General features: G+C 36.8%; 1 pseudogene; it reads left to right on the top strand.

Annotated features, from left to right (window-relative positions):
- LOC106510033 lies at positions 205-2,306 on the top strand (annotated as a pseudogene).

The following is a 13,165-nucleotide window of genomic DNA, read 5'->3' as shown; positions in this document are numbered from 1 at the left end:
TGTGCCCCCAACCAACCAGCAAGTGTAGAGATCTTTCCTCTCCCTTTGTCCCTGAGCTATAAAAACAGACACAACCATGAGCTGGGAGATGACTCTCCCTGATTATCAAGTCCTCCCACTGTGCTAGCAGCATTTCTTACCTCAATAAACTTATATTTATATTGACTCCGCTCTGAGTCTGGAAATTCTTTTTCCAACCCAAGCATGGACCACAACATTTTGGCAACCTGTGCAGAGAGCTTACTGAGGGTCTACCCTCCACTCCTCCCTTCTCTCTTTCTGGAAAACAGTGTGAACAGGCAGGTAGCTATGGAAGCAGCTGAGGGCCCCTGGACAGAGTTATACTTTGGTGTGTTCTGAAGGCCTCACTGCTCACCATACCTTAGAAAGTGCTACCCTCAGGGATAGAGGTTCCTCTTTTCCTTTTCCTTCCAGCTGGAGACCAGGACAACAGATACCATGTGGGCATGGGTCAGGCAATTATAAGCCATCAGGGCAGCCTACAGCTTGAAGACTCACACTGGTTAAAGAAAAATACAGAACTCACTGTCCCCTGGCCACTGCCTCCCCAATAGGACTATAAGACATAATCCCCAGCCTTCTTTTCCTACTAGTTTTGCTCTGTCTTTCTTAGCTGGATTGGCTTTAAAGGACCTTGCTGCTCCTGTGAACTCCTTCCACATCCCAAAAGATCTAATGATGAGTTAATTCTGGCTGGCTCCTGGGAATTTCCCCTCCCTAGTCACAGGGTTCCCCATTTCTCTGGCCACTTCCCCCAGTCATATGAAACAATTGGCAGAGACAGTTGTCACTTTATGTTTTGATCACATGGAGACATCACTGAGACAAAAAGGGATATCTTTTGCCAGTCAGTTACTTTCAGTATCCCCAATCTACAGCATATAGGCTAAGAATGTGTTATGGTACATCCCAGAGCCTCCTGCACACTCTCCCCTCAGCTGTATCCTCAGAAATTAGAAGGAATTTGACAAGGAAAGGACTCTGAGGCACCTGACTTCCAGGCCTTCGTGGCCCTCAACCAAAATCTGGGCCTAAGGGACTCTTGCTGCAAGCGTCTCTCTGTTGCTTCTCTATTGCCTAGTCTCCCTCCTTCTCCCTCGCACCAGCTATTCTGGATGACTCTTCCTATCCTCATCTTGCCAACATCCTCTTCAACCCCCTGCTCCCCAATCCCCACCCCCTTACCCAAAGGGAAGGGTGCAGAGAAGATGGATTTTACAAAATTGTAGCTTATCCATAGCTAAAACTTCAGAATGGACACAGTGAGGTCTCTGTATTATGTGTTTGTATATGTGTGTCATGGATGTATGGCATTACCAAAATTAATTCATAAAGGAGCCCTACTTAATTAGCTTAAAGGAAATTAAGCACTGACATAAATTCTCAAATACAGAAGGTAACCGGCCAGAATTAATTTTAGGTTCATGTTAACTATGAAATATTCAGTATTAAATGAATACTTGGTGTTAAGGTTTGTGGATCTAATTAATATAGACATGTCTAGAGTCTTCAACTTTAAGTATTTATTGTACCTAGGTTATACTAGAGGTTAAATAAGATCCTTTAATTATTTGGTTGATTAAATTACAGGGGGAAACATTGTCAAATAAAAAGTAAAAACAACAAAATCTGTGAAGATTATAGCACACGTAGATTGCATTCTACTTCTAAAAAAAAAAAAATTAACCCCCCATTGTTGCCATACTGATGCCCTTATAGCATGGCAAAAGTCTGCTCCTAAATCAGAGAAATTAAGACAGGTAAATAATAGCTATGACTTAAACAGTCAGGACTATGGGAAATCCAAAATGGCCACTTGGTTCTTCCTGGCTACCTGGCAAAACCAATAATGAAAAAGAAATGGTTAGAAAATACGTTTTTTTGCTTTTCTTATTCCCCAGCCATCTTGGCAGCTGCTTGTGGTTGGGGGCATCCTGCATCTAAGGCAGGAAGATGGTAGCCACAAAGAAGACAAAAATTCACTGGAGTCAATCAACTCTCAGCTCCAGCTCTTTATGAAAAGTGGAAAGTATGTACAAGCAGACTCTGAAAATGATCAGACGAGGCAAAGCAAAACTGGCCATCCTTGCCAAGAGCTACCCAGCCTTGAGGAAATCTGAAACAGAATATTATGCCACGTTGGCCAAAACTAGTGTCCATCACTACAGTGGCAATAATATTGAATTGGGCACAGCATGTAGAAACAGAGTATGCACACTGGCTATCATTAATCCAGGTGATTCTGATATCATTAGAACATGCCAGAACAGACTGGTAAAAAGTAAATCATGCACAATTTTTCTTTAAAAACACGAGCCAGAGCTTTTTAAAAATAAATATATATATATATGTTTTCCATCTGGGATATACTTTCTACCATTCTAATCTGGCTATATTTGGTAAAAATGAGGGTAATTTTAAAGAAAAATCATTTAATCAAATGTTTTTCTATCATGGGAACAATCCTATTAAACTTTAGGAATCAGTCCAATTGTTGGGTTTCTAGTCAATTACCTGCAACTAAAACTTCTGATTTACCTTGTTGGGCTTCTTACCTCCAAGGCTCTTATGAGTTGGACCTTTGTAATTTTATTGGAAAAAATATAATTCTTATCAGGCCATTATTGATATTACTAGGTGGGATACCTCTCACCTGGCCAATTAATAATACCTGCTCTGACCCAGGCTATAAATATGTTTTCTTCTAAAGTTACACGAGCTTGGAGTTCCCTTCAGGGCTCAGCAGTTAACAAATCTAACTAGGATCTAGAAGGATTCGGTTCAATCCCTGGCCTCGCTCAGTGGGTTAAGGATCCAGCATTGCTGTGAGCTGTGGTGAAGGTCACAGACATGGCCCAGATCCCACTTGCTGTGCCTATGGCTGTGGTGTAGGCTTGCAGCTGTAGCTCCGATTTGACCCCTAGTCTAGGAACTTCTATATGCTGCAGGTGCAGCCCTATAAATAAATAAATAACATAAATTTACTCAAGCTCAATCAACAATAAGCAAGACTTCAGCCAAAGGATTTAACTTTCCACAACTACGGGATAGAGTTATGTGGTTAACACCAGGATATGGTAATTTAAATTTAAAGTCTCCCTTGTGTTGGGAACAGTTAGATCATCTAGGGATAACCAGGCTAGAAACATTAGGAAATTAAGTTTGCCTTATGGACAAAGCCAATATATAATTCCTTTAAAGATAAGGGACAGACTAGTCAGATGAACTGGTGATATACTGGGTTGTACTTGGTTAAAGCTCATGACTTAAATTCTTATGACTTTACTAATACTACTAACTATATTATTTTTTATTAACTGTTAAATAAAATTGTTATTTCTTGCATTACCAGATGTGTAACTGAGATAAAATTATTTATAGTCCCATATGAGATTAATAACTGTAGGGATTTCTTGTCATGGCTCAGCAGTAATGAACCCAACTAGTATCCATGAGGACATAGGTTTGATCCCTGCCATTGCTCAGTGGGTTAAAGGATCCAGCATTGGTGTGAGCTGTGGTATAGGTTGCAGATGAGGCTCAGATCTGGCGTTGCTGTGGCTGTGGTGTAGGCCAGCAGCTGCAGCTTCAAATTGACCCCTAGCCTGGGAATTTCCATATGCCATGGGTGAAGACCTAAAAAGACAAAAAAAAAAAAAAAGCTTAATAATTGTAACAGTGTAGCTCTAGATATAAGAAGAAACAAAAAGGAATATTTTCCTGGACCATAAGAGACTAGTAAGACAAGCGGTCCAGAAACTTTTGGCTACTATGAGTAAGGACTAGTCCAGTAATAGCACATTGAGTGACCTGTCAATAAAATCTTTGCAGTCCTAGCACCATGGGAAAAAATTGACACAAAATGCCTCCCAATCTCCCACTGGCCACGTCTGCATCTATGCCCATTGCGACCATCTTTTTTTGCTGACCAGGGTGACTTTTTATGTCACCCTAGATATTTCTTCTCTCCTGACTAGTGATGCTGGTACAGCCCTAAAAAAACATAAATAAATAAATAAATAAATAAATAAATAAAATTTTTAAAAAGAAGGAAGAAAAATATTTTGAGGCCCAACATGCCTTTATAATTTTAGCATTAGATATTTGAGAGGAAGTGAATCTACGGAAATGTTTGTAACATGTATGTATAATGAATACAGTAATTTTTTTCTTTTAGATTTTCATTAGCTAACTTAGAGTTGTAATTTTCCATGCAAACAAGGGAGATCATCATCACAGGACAATATTTGATCTAATCTGTACAAATTGTCAGTTTCTTAAGTAGCACTGAGACTATCCCATTTTATTCCCTATCTTTGGACCTTGAGATTAGTGCTAAAAAATAAACTATAGATTCCCAATCAGTTTTCTCTTTACTAGTCATTTTCTTTTCTTATTCTCCATGCCCCCCACCTCCCTAACCCAGGCATTGGTAATAAGGTTCTTGGCCATGTTCAGAGTTAATTTCTATTACAGTGGCCTTGTCTTATTTCAGTGAATTACACTCATCAGTGCATGATGCCATCTAGGTTAGAAATCAAACTGTTATGGGCTCCTGATGTTTTCAAAACTAAAGAAAATTAATATGTTCTTATATTCAGTGGCATTGATGAACACAGCCAAGACTTTCTGAATACTTCTTGGTCTTGTTTTCACCATAAACCTAGTACAGGGACTTCCAATGTTAAAATAGGAACTATGTTTGTTCATGCTTGTCTTTCACTGGTTTTTCATGAATGTGGCCCTTCTTTAATAGACTCTAAAAAGAGTAGATCTTTTCCAGGATATGGAAAAGCATGGTTTACATGCAAGAAGCTCAATAATAGCACATACTATTAGTTATTAGTCAGGATAATTACAAAGTAAAGTACAATATGCAGAAAGTGCTGTACAAATGAATCTAAATAGAAAGGAGCCAAATGATGAGCATAGCAAAACAGGCTGTGAAAAATCAATACTAATACACGTCCATCACCTCAAAGTCCTTAAAATTCCCTGCCTGTCTAGTTCAGATCCCCTGATTGGCCACCTTAGCTAGCCTAGAGCTAGGTAGACTAGTAGGCAATCAGAAAGCCATTCAGCAAACCAATTCAGAGAGAGAAGAGGAGATTAGGGTGTGGGTGTGCTTATAAGAAGATGCTGAGTAAATGTTTCCAATTTGGGATGGTGAGTCATAGGATGGACTACTTCCTATGATCACTAGAGTCCAGTCTATTTTTACTGAAAAAGTAATAAATTAGTTTTTCTAATCTTATTTCATTTACTATAGCAAACCCAGTACAATTGTTGCTAATGATGTCATTATTATCCTTTTCTTTGAGTTGAGTATATCAATTCAAAGTGACCTGCCAGATTTATCCAGGATCATAATAAGTAGCAGAGCTCAGGACTCAAACTCATGTCTTCTGACTCCAGCTCCCATGGCCTTTCTACCTCATAATGCTTCCTTTGCCGACAGTGACTAAGGTCTGCTTCTGTCTAGTGAAAGATAATCGGGCTCCAGTTTTTCATTTTCTCTTGATTATCTTATTTAGTGGTTGCATTAAATCTTAACAGGCAGCACTTGCTCCTATCTGTCAGTATCCAACTCTTCTCCTTACTCCTAATAAGTGACTAAATGAAATTACAAGTTTAGGGAATTTCCTGTCCTACATATCTTGTTCTTATGTGGTCTTTGGTTTTTCTGGAGTAATCAGGAAAAGAAAAGAAAAGAAAAAAAAAGATACCTCATTATATGTTCCATCAAAATTTCATATATATATATATATATATATATATATATACACACATATATATATATATATATATACATATATATGCCACACCCATAGCATATGGACATTACCAGGCCAGGGATCAAATCTGAGCCACAGCTTCAACATATGCCACAGCTGCCACAACATGCATCCTTAACCCGCTGCACCAGGCCAGGAATCAAACCGTGCTACCACAGAGGCAAAGCAAGATCCTTAACCTTCTGCACTACAGCAGGAACTCTAACCATGCATATTTATATTAAAAATACCAGCTTTTGTGTTTGCGGAGCATCTAGCTGATGACAGCTAAAGCCTCTCAATCTTCACACCCATTTTTCAGGTTCTTCCATGTGGTCTCATGATAAGGGCACCTCCTCTTCAGTTTAAGCATGATCATATGGAATGATTTACACTGGTCCCTGCTCTTCTTTTCAATGTAATTAAATATTATGTGTATTTTACAGCAACTGCCATTGGCAAGAATTCCCCTCTTGTCCTGCTAATTTATATTTTCATTTATTTGTAAATATTCATACATCCCCACACATGTAGATAGTGCAGAGGCCTATCTATGTCTTGCTGAGTCCCAGAGGAGAACAGTATCTTAAAGCTTCTTGATCTATGAAGGACCTAAGACTCTGAATCTGAGACTGATGGGAGACAAAGATGATGTGGATCTGAACCAATACATGCCTTCCTTGCACTCCCCTTTGATGAAATGATCAGGAAGCAAGGTCATCTCTGCAATTCTTGAGTTCTTTTTAGGGTTTTTTCTGAGAATTTTGAGTTTGTAACTTTAATTATGGTATGTTCATACCAGGATTGGTTTTTCTCCAATAAATAACAGTGATTAAAAATCTTATCTTCCCCCATCTATCTATGATTAAAATAGATTATTCTTTCTGATTATACTTGTTTTGTTGTTGTTGCTAATATTGTTGTTGCTTTAGGAATGAGAGAGTGAGGGAAAGGCAAGTGAGTATATGAATGCTGATCTCTCGCCCAGAGGGCCAATCTAACTGGCTCTCTTATGGCCAAAAAAAAAAAGGAGGAGGAGGAACAGTGCATGCATTTATTTGGCTGAATTTCTACTTTCCTATTATAGTTATCTATGTGTTCAAAAATAAAAATAAAAAACACAAATACTTATCTCTGTGTGAGCATTCCAATTTTCATTTCAGTCTCTTTGGCCCTTCTTGCACTTCAAATCTTAGGAATGGACCCTCTATCACAGATAGGAAAACTCATCTCTATGCATATACATTTGGAAATCATTGTCAAACTCATAACCAATTAGGTAAAAGTTAGTATAATGCTCTTAGCAACTATTAAGAAGAGGTTGTTTTTTCTAATGTATAGACTAAAGTTTCTGTCCTATCCAGCTTTTCAAATATGAAGATTTAATTCTATGAAATATAAGGATAAAATATATTTTCTGATTTAAAAATATTTGTTCCTTGGAAATGATATAAATGGGGGTTTTAATATCTTTTACACTGATGTATTTTGTTTTTATGGAAAACTTTAGTGGTCGTGGTTTAAGGATCTCAGATTCATAATAATTACCACTTAATGAGCATTTCTATGTGTTAAACATAGCAGTAAGGACCAGGATTTTAGAGACAGGTAAGATGTAATTCTTTCCTCAAAGAACTCATATCTAATAATAAAAATTGGTTTAATTTGGAGGTATTTGAAAGTCAGCTGTTAGTAAAAAAATAAGAATCTTCTATAGTGAGGCTGTAAGAGTATGAAAGGGCTATAGAGTTAGCTTGGAGTGATCTGGAAAGATTCTCTAAAGAGACCACCTTCTCTAGACTCAGCTTCAAAGTTGAGTAAATAATGAAATACCTTGACAGCTAAAGGCAGTAGATGGAACAGAATATGTGCATATCATCTAACATAGTTCCTGACGGTTAAGTGAGAGAAAGAAACTTGTATGTTTAAGCATTGTATGGAACTAGAGACATCCAACAACTAACAATTACAAAAAGGCATGATCATATTATATCAGGGAACACAAAATCCAAAAGCTGGATAAAGCACAGCCTTTCACTCAGCTCTGCAGATGAGGAAGGGTTTCCAGAACAGTAATCTCCAGCTGAGTTTTAATAAATAGAAATTTACCCTATGGTCAGGGGATTGGGGAAAAGAGACAGTTAAGAAGAGATTATAGGAAAAATATTGGACTTAGAATAGATAACTGGAGCGTTCCCATCTTGGCACAGCGGAAGCACTGCGGATTCAGTCCTTGGCCTCACTCAGTGGGTTAAGGATCCGACATTGCCATGAGCTGCAGTGTAGGTCGCAGACATGGCTCAGATCTGGCATTGCTGTGGCTCTGGCATTGCCGTAGCTCTGGCACAGGCCAGCAGCAACATCTCCAGTTAGACCCCTGGCCCGGGAACCTCCATGCACTATGAGTGCGGCCCTAAAAAGACAAAAGACAAAAAAAAAAAAAAAAAAAAAAAAAAGAATGGATAATTGGTACTTCATTGTTCAGAATTTAATATGTGTTAGACACTGAATGTCATCATGAGATGTGGTAGAGGTCAACTTTGAATAAGATATTACAGCAGCCAAGTAGTATTTTTATTTATTTTTTTTTATATTTCATATCATTTATGAGTACATTTTTAAAGCATACAATCTGTTTTCACACTTAAATGTCTCTATTGATAGGTTTAATATTTATGCTTTTTTAATCAATAGAAAAACATTTTGATTATATCTTTGGAAACATTTTGTCAAGGTCAACAAACAGGTGAAATCATGTAGCTTTCTAATAGATCCCTTTGAGAAAGTGCTTTACCTTGCAGTATTATAAGCCAGGAAGTACTATGGCATTAAGTTAATGCAAAGCATTGTGATTCACCCAGTAAAAAACATGGCTATGTACTTCATGGATTTCTTATACCTAACTACATCGTCCATCCTCATAGATTCTATGATCCCTGTATTATTCATGAACTTCAATGCTACTACATGATTTACTGTATCCCAATCAATCAGTGGTGGCCCCAATTTTACACTTTCTGGGCTGACACTGATCTTATGCAGTCACCCTTCTTCCATCTATTCCTCTCCATGCCTGGAAAGGTGCCTGCTCCCTCTACAGGCTCGCCAAGTAGTATTTTTAAAAAGTAAAGCACATCATTTCACTTTCCTATTTAACAACCTCCAAAGTAAAATTGCCTTTGCAGACAAAATAAAATCCAAATTTCTTAGCACAATATGCAATGTTCAACCTGACAGGCCCTGATGATTTCTACAAGCTATTTTCCTGCCACATCTACTATACTCCAGTTCTTCTGGCCATCTTTCTATTTTACAGAACAAATCTTTTGCTTCCCCAGGGCATGAATCTATTGCTCCTTAGACTGCTCATTCTCAGCTTTTAGGTCTTTATTAGCTCAAATGTTTGGACAGGTCTTCCATTAGCACCTTAAGATAGTAGCCCTCTTTCCCTAACATACTGCCAAAAACTATCTCCTTTTTTTTTTTTTTTTTTTTTTTTTTTCTTTTTTCTTTTAGGGCCACAACCTTGGCATGTTGAAGTTCCCAGGCCAAGGGTCAAATGGAGCTACAGCTGCTGGCCTATGCCACAGCCACAGCAATACAGGATCCAAGCTATGTCTGTGACCTATACCACAGCTCAGGGCAATGCCGGATCTTTAACCCACTGAGTGAAGCCAGGGATCAAACCCGCATCCTCAGGGATCCTAGCCAGCTTTGTTTCTGCTGCACCATAATGGGAACTCCAGTCTTCCCAATTTTAATATCTCATAGTATTTATTACAATCTAAATTTATCTGCCTTGTCCTATCTGCCTCTATCAACAATGTTGTGAGGAATTCCCTTCTTGGCTCAGTGGAACTAATCTGACTAGCATCCATTAGGATGCAGCATAGATCCCTTTCCTCGCTCAGTGGGTTAAGGATCTGGCATTGCCTTGAGCTGTGGTGTAGGTCACAGATGCAGCTCGGCTTGGCATTGCTGTGGCTATGGCTTAGGCCAGCAGCTGAGCACTGATTCAACCCCTACCTGGGAACCTCCATATGCCATGGGTGCAACCCTAAAAAGACAAAAAAAAAAAAAAAAATGCCGTGAGACCTCATCTATCTCTCAGACTGCTCTAGTCTCAGCATCTAAAAGACTTGACATTATCTGTTGGACAAATGAATAAATAATTATCATGAAAGTAAGCTGAGGAGTGTTCATGATCAGGAGAAATGAGATTAGTTTAAAGGGTTTTTCAGTAAGGTGTTGCAGAATAGAAAACTTAAAGACTGAGTTGATGAAGATATAAATAGTGATCCGTGAGGAAATATTTATTAAATATCCTTAAGGAAGAATCTTAACATAGTAAACATGATTGTATTCATTGTGAAATCTTAGAAAATCACACTAAGTAATTTAAAATTTAATCTATAACACTATAAATACTTTCCTTGTTTTGGCGCAACATGGTAGCTATGAGGTATCCTCTGATAGAAGGCATAATTCAACTTATTAACTATCATTCCTTCAGCTACTGGTTTATAAGTTTCTCCATTTTAGTATAATGTACTTAAGGAAAACACATGCTGAAAGACTAAGATCAACCAAAATAAGTAAAATATGCACTATTTGGTGGTGTCTTACTATGTTTTCCAAGGATTTTTCAACTAGGATTTTTATTTGTTACATGGTTTCTTGAGAAAAAAAATTTAAATAAAAGAAGTAACCTACCAGAAGAAAATAAAACTTTTAAAAAGTATTCTTTACTCAAAACTTACATATCTAGGAATTTATCCTAAGAATAAAATTTAACAGAAATGAAAAGATATATGTGATAGTGACAATGTCATCTATACCTATTTTGTAAGGGCAAAAGCAAACAAAAGAAAACATCAATTTGATGGAGAATTGTATAGCTAATAAAAATGATATACATATAAAAATAAAATACAAAAATAATAGCCACATAAAATAAATAATTTATAATAAAATATTTAAATGAAAATAATGTAATACAATATAGACTTTGTGACCTGAATGTTGGATCAGAAACAAACTTTGGAATATGAAAGTGCTATACCAAATAACATTTAGTTACTAGTGAACCACACGTCTTTGGGCAAGTCCTTTAACCTTACTGAGCCTCTGTTTTCTCATTTATGAGCTAGAAATACCAGCAGTGGCAATTCTATCTCATAGGAACAATTTTTGTTAACTGGAACTCATTTGTTATAAACATTATTTTGCAATTCCCATTTTAAAATACTCACATGAAAGTCACTAACTCTCAAAAAATTGTCACTTTCTTTGCAACACATTTTACATTTTAAATTTAACTTTTACATCTCACCATCAAAATAACCAACAGAACCTTCTACTGTGTTGTGAAGTGCTTTGCAGTGCAATCTTCCTCTTAAATGATACATAAAAATTAAAACTAAGCAATATAAATAAAGTACTTAGAGAATTATGGTTCTCATTTTATTTCCTTGCACTGCACTCTTATTTGCCATCATAAGCCATTTTTCTTTTAAAAAGTATATAATAAAGTTTCATCCAGAAACTTAATTAAGTAGAGTATGAATGAATGAAATAATAAATCACATAAAAGAGGAAAATAAAGTAAAATGAATGGAAACAAATATTTGTAGAGAGAATAGATGAAGTGGACTGATGACGTGGAATAATAAATCTATGTTTAATTTTCACAGATGGCTGTGATTCCATATGATGTAATATGATATCTATGAGCAGCATTTAAAATACTCGGTAGCTTTATTCCAATTCTGCAATTCCAACTTTAGAAAATTTAGAAACACTAAGAAAACATGGCTCTCTATATCTTACCCTCAAATTTACAGTGAAGTTTGAGATACAAAATATATTACCAAGTTTACTACACAGTCCTTTGCTTTAGTGATATAATGCTGTGGATGAAATCACTTTTGGCTATAAGTACTAACTAGTTATTTTTTCCTGCATCATTGGCAATACTTGATGAATATTATAAATACTAACAGTCGTTTTATTTCCTCTTTCATTAGTTTGTATGGAGATTTACATAAAGATCTTTTTGTTTATCATGGGTGTTACAAATTTGTAACATTGCAGTAAAATATCCCAATCTATTTCAATCCAGATAATTGAGAGTGAGAGTTAATGTGTTTCTTAGATGTAAGGCACAGAAAAAATAATTTTAGTTTCAGAGTTCCCGTGGTGGCTCAGCGATTAAGGTATCTGACTGCCATCCATGAGGACACAGGTTCGATCCCTAGCCTTGTTCAGTGGGTTAAGGATCCAGTATTGCTGTGGTGTAGTCGCAGATGTGACACAGATCCTGCATTGCTGTGGCTGTGGCGTAGGCTGGCAGCTAAAGCTCCAATTCAACCCCTAGCTTGGGAACCTCCATATGCCTTGGGTGTGGCCCTAAAAAGCAAAATAATAACAATAATAATAATTTTAGTTTCTCTTTCTCTTCGTTTTCATGACCAAATGAAGATTGGGCTAAAGATTTCATTATTGAGGGGTTCTTATAGACAGTTAAGAGTCATATCTTTATACGGCACAATTTCCCTGGGTTTAGGGTCATCTCAATGTCACAATCAGCTACGAATTTGTCACTGCACAAGCAAAACTAAATCTGTAATTCTTGACCCATTTCCATTACCGCTAATATGACATGCAGTCATGTAATGAAGTAGAACAAGGGAGACTATATAGGAGCAGTTGTAAGTATTTTATACTAGGAAACTAGAGCTTGTGGAATAAAGAGCAAATGTCAGAGAGAATAAGGCAAAGTGTAGCTCTTATATTTACATAATTTTTTTTTCTTTTTATCCCTAAGTCTCTTCTTCCCTACCATTTATTTAGTGTCCTCTTCCTGGGATTCCCTCTCTACACTTATGCAATCAACTCCTTAACTGAAATTGGAATTTCTCATTCTTAGGAGTACATTTACCAGTGGGGTCGGGGGAGAACTTAAGGTTTATAAAGACTATGGTAAGAAAGCCTAGTCAATTTTCTTCCTCTTGCAGTATCTGACTTATGATGCTAAGCATTTAAATGGAGTAAATGTTTGTATGTGTAAAATGCAAGTACTTCCTTCTGAAACACATGCACACATACACATCTGAAAGCATTAGCAATGTGTCCAGCACAAAATGGGCACTTAATGAATGTTACTTTCTCTTTCTTTTATGTAGGACTATGTTTTAGTTACCAAATGTTGCCTTAAGGAACTAACAAAATAATCAGGAGACTTGAAATAACCATCATGGATTGTATTTGTATAATCACTTTCCCGCAGAATTAGAAATGATAAATTGAGAGGAAGGAAACTTGAAGGAAACAAAACTATGAAAAAGAGAGATGGAAAAAGACATTGTAGG

The sequence above is a fragment of the Sus scrofa genome, chromosome 4 (assembly GCF_000003025.6).
Source record: "Sus scrofa isolate TJ Tabasco breed Duroc chromosome 4, Sscrofa11.1, whole genome shotgun sequence".
Lineage (NCBI taxonomy): Eukaryota > Metazoa > Chordata > Mammalia > Artiodactyla > Suidae > Sus > Sus scrofa.
The sequence above is the reverse complement of the archived record's forward strand: the minus strand, read 5'-3'. Positions and strand labels throughout refer to the sequence as shown.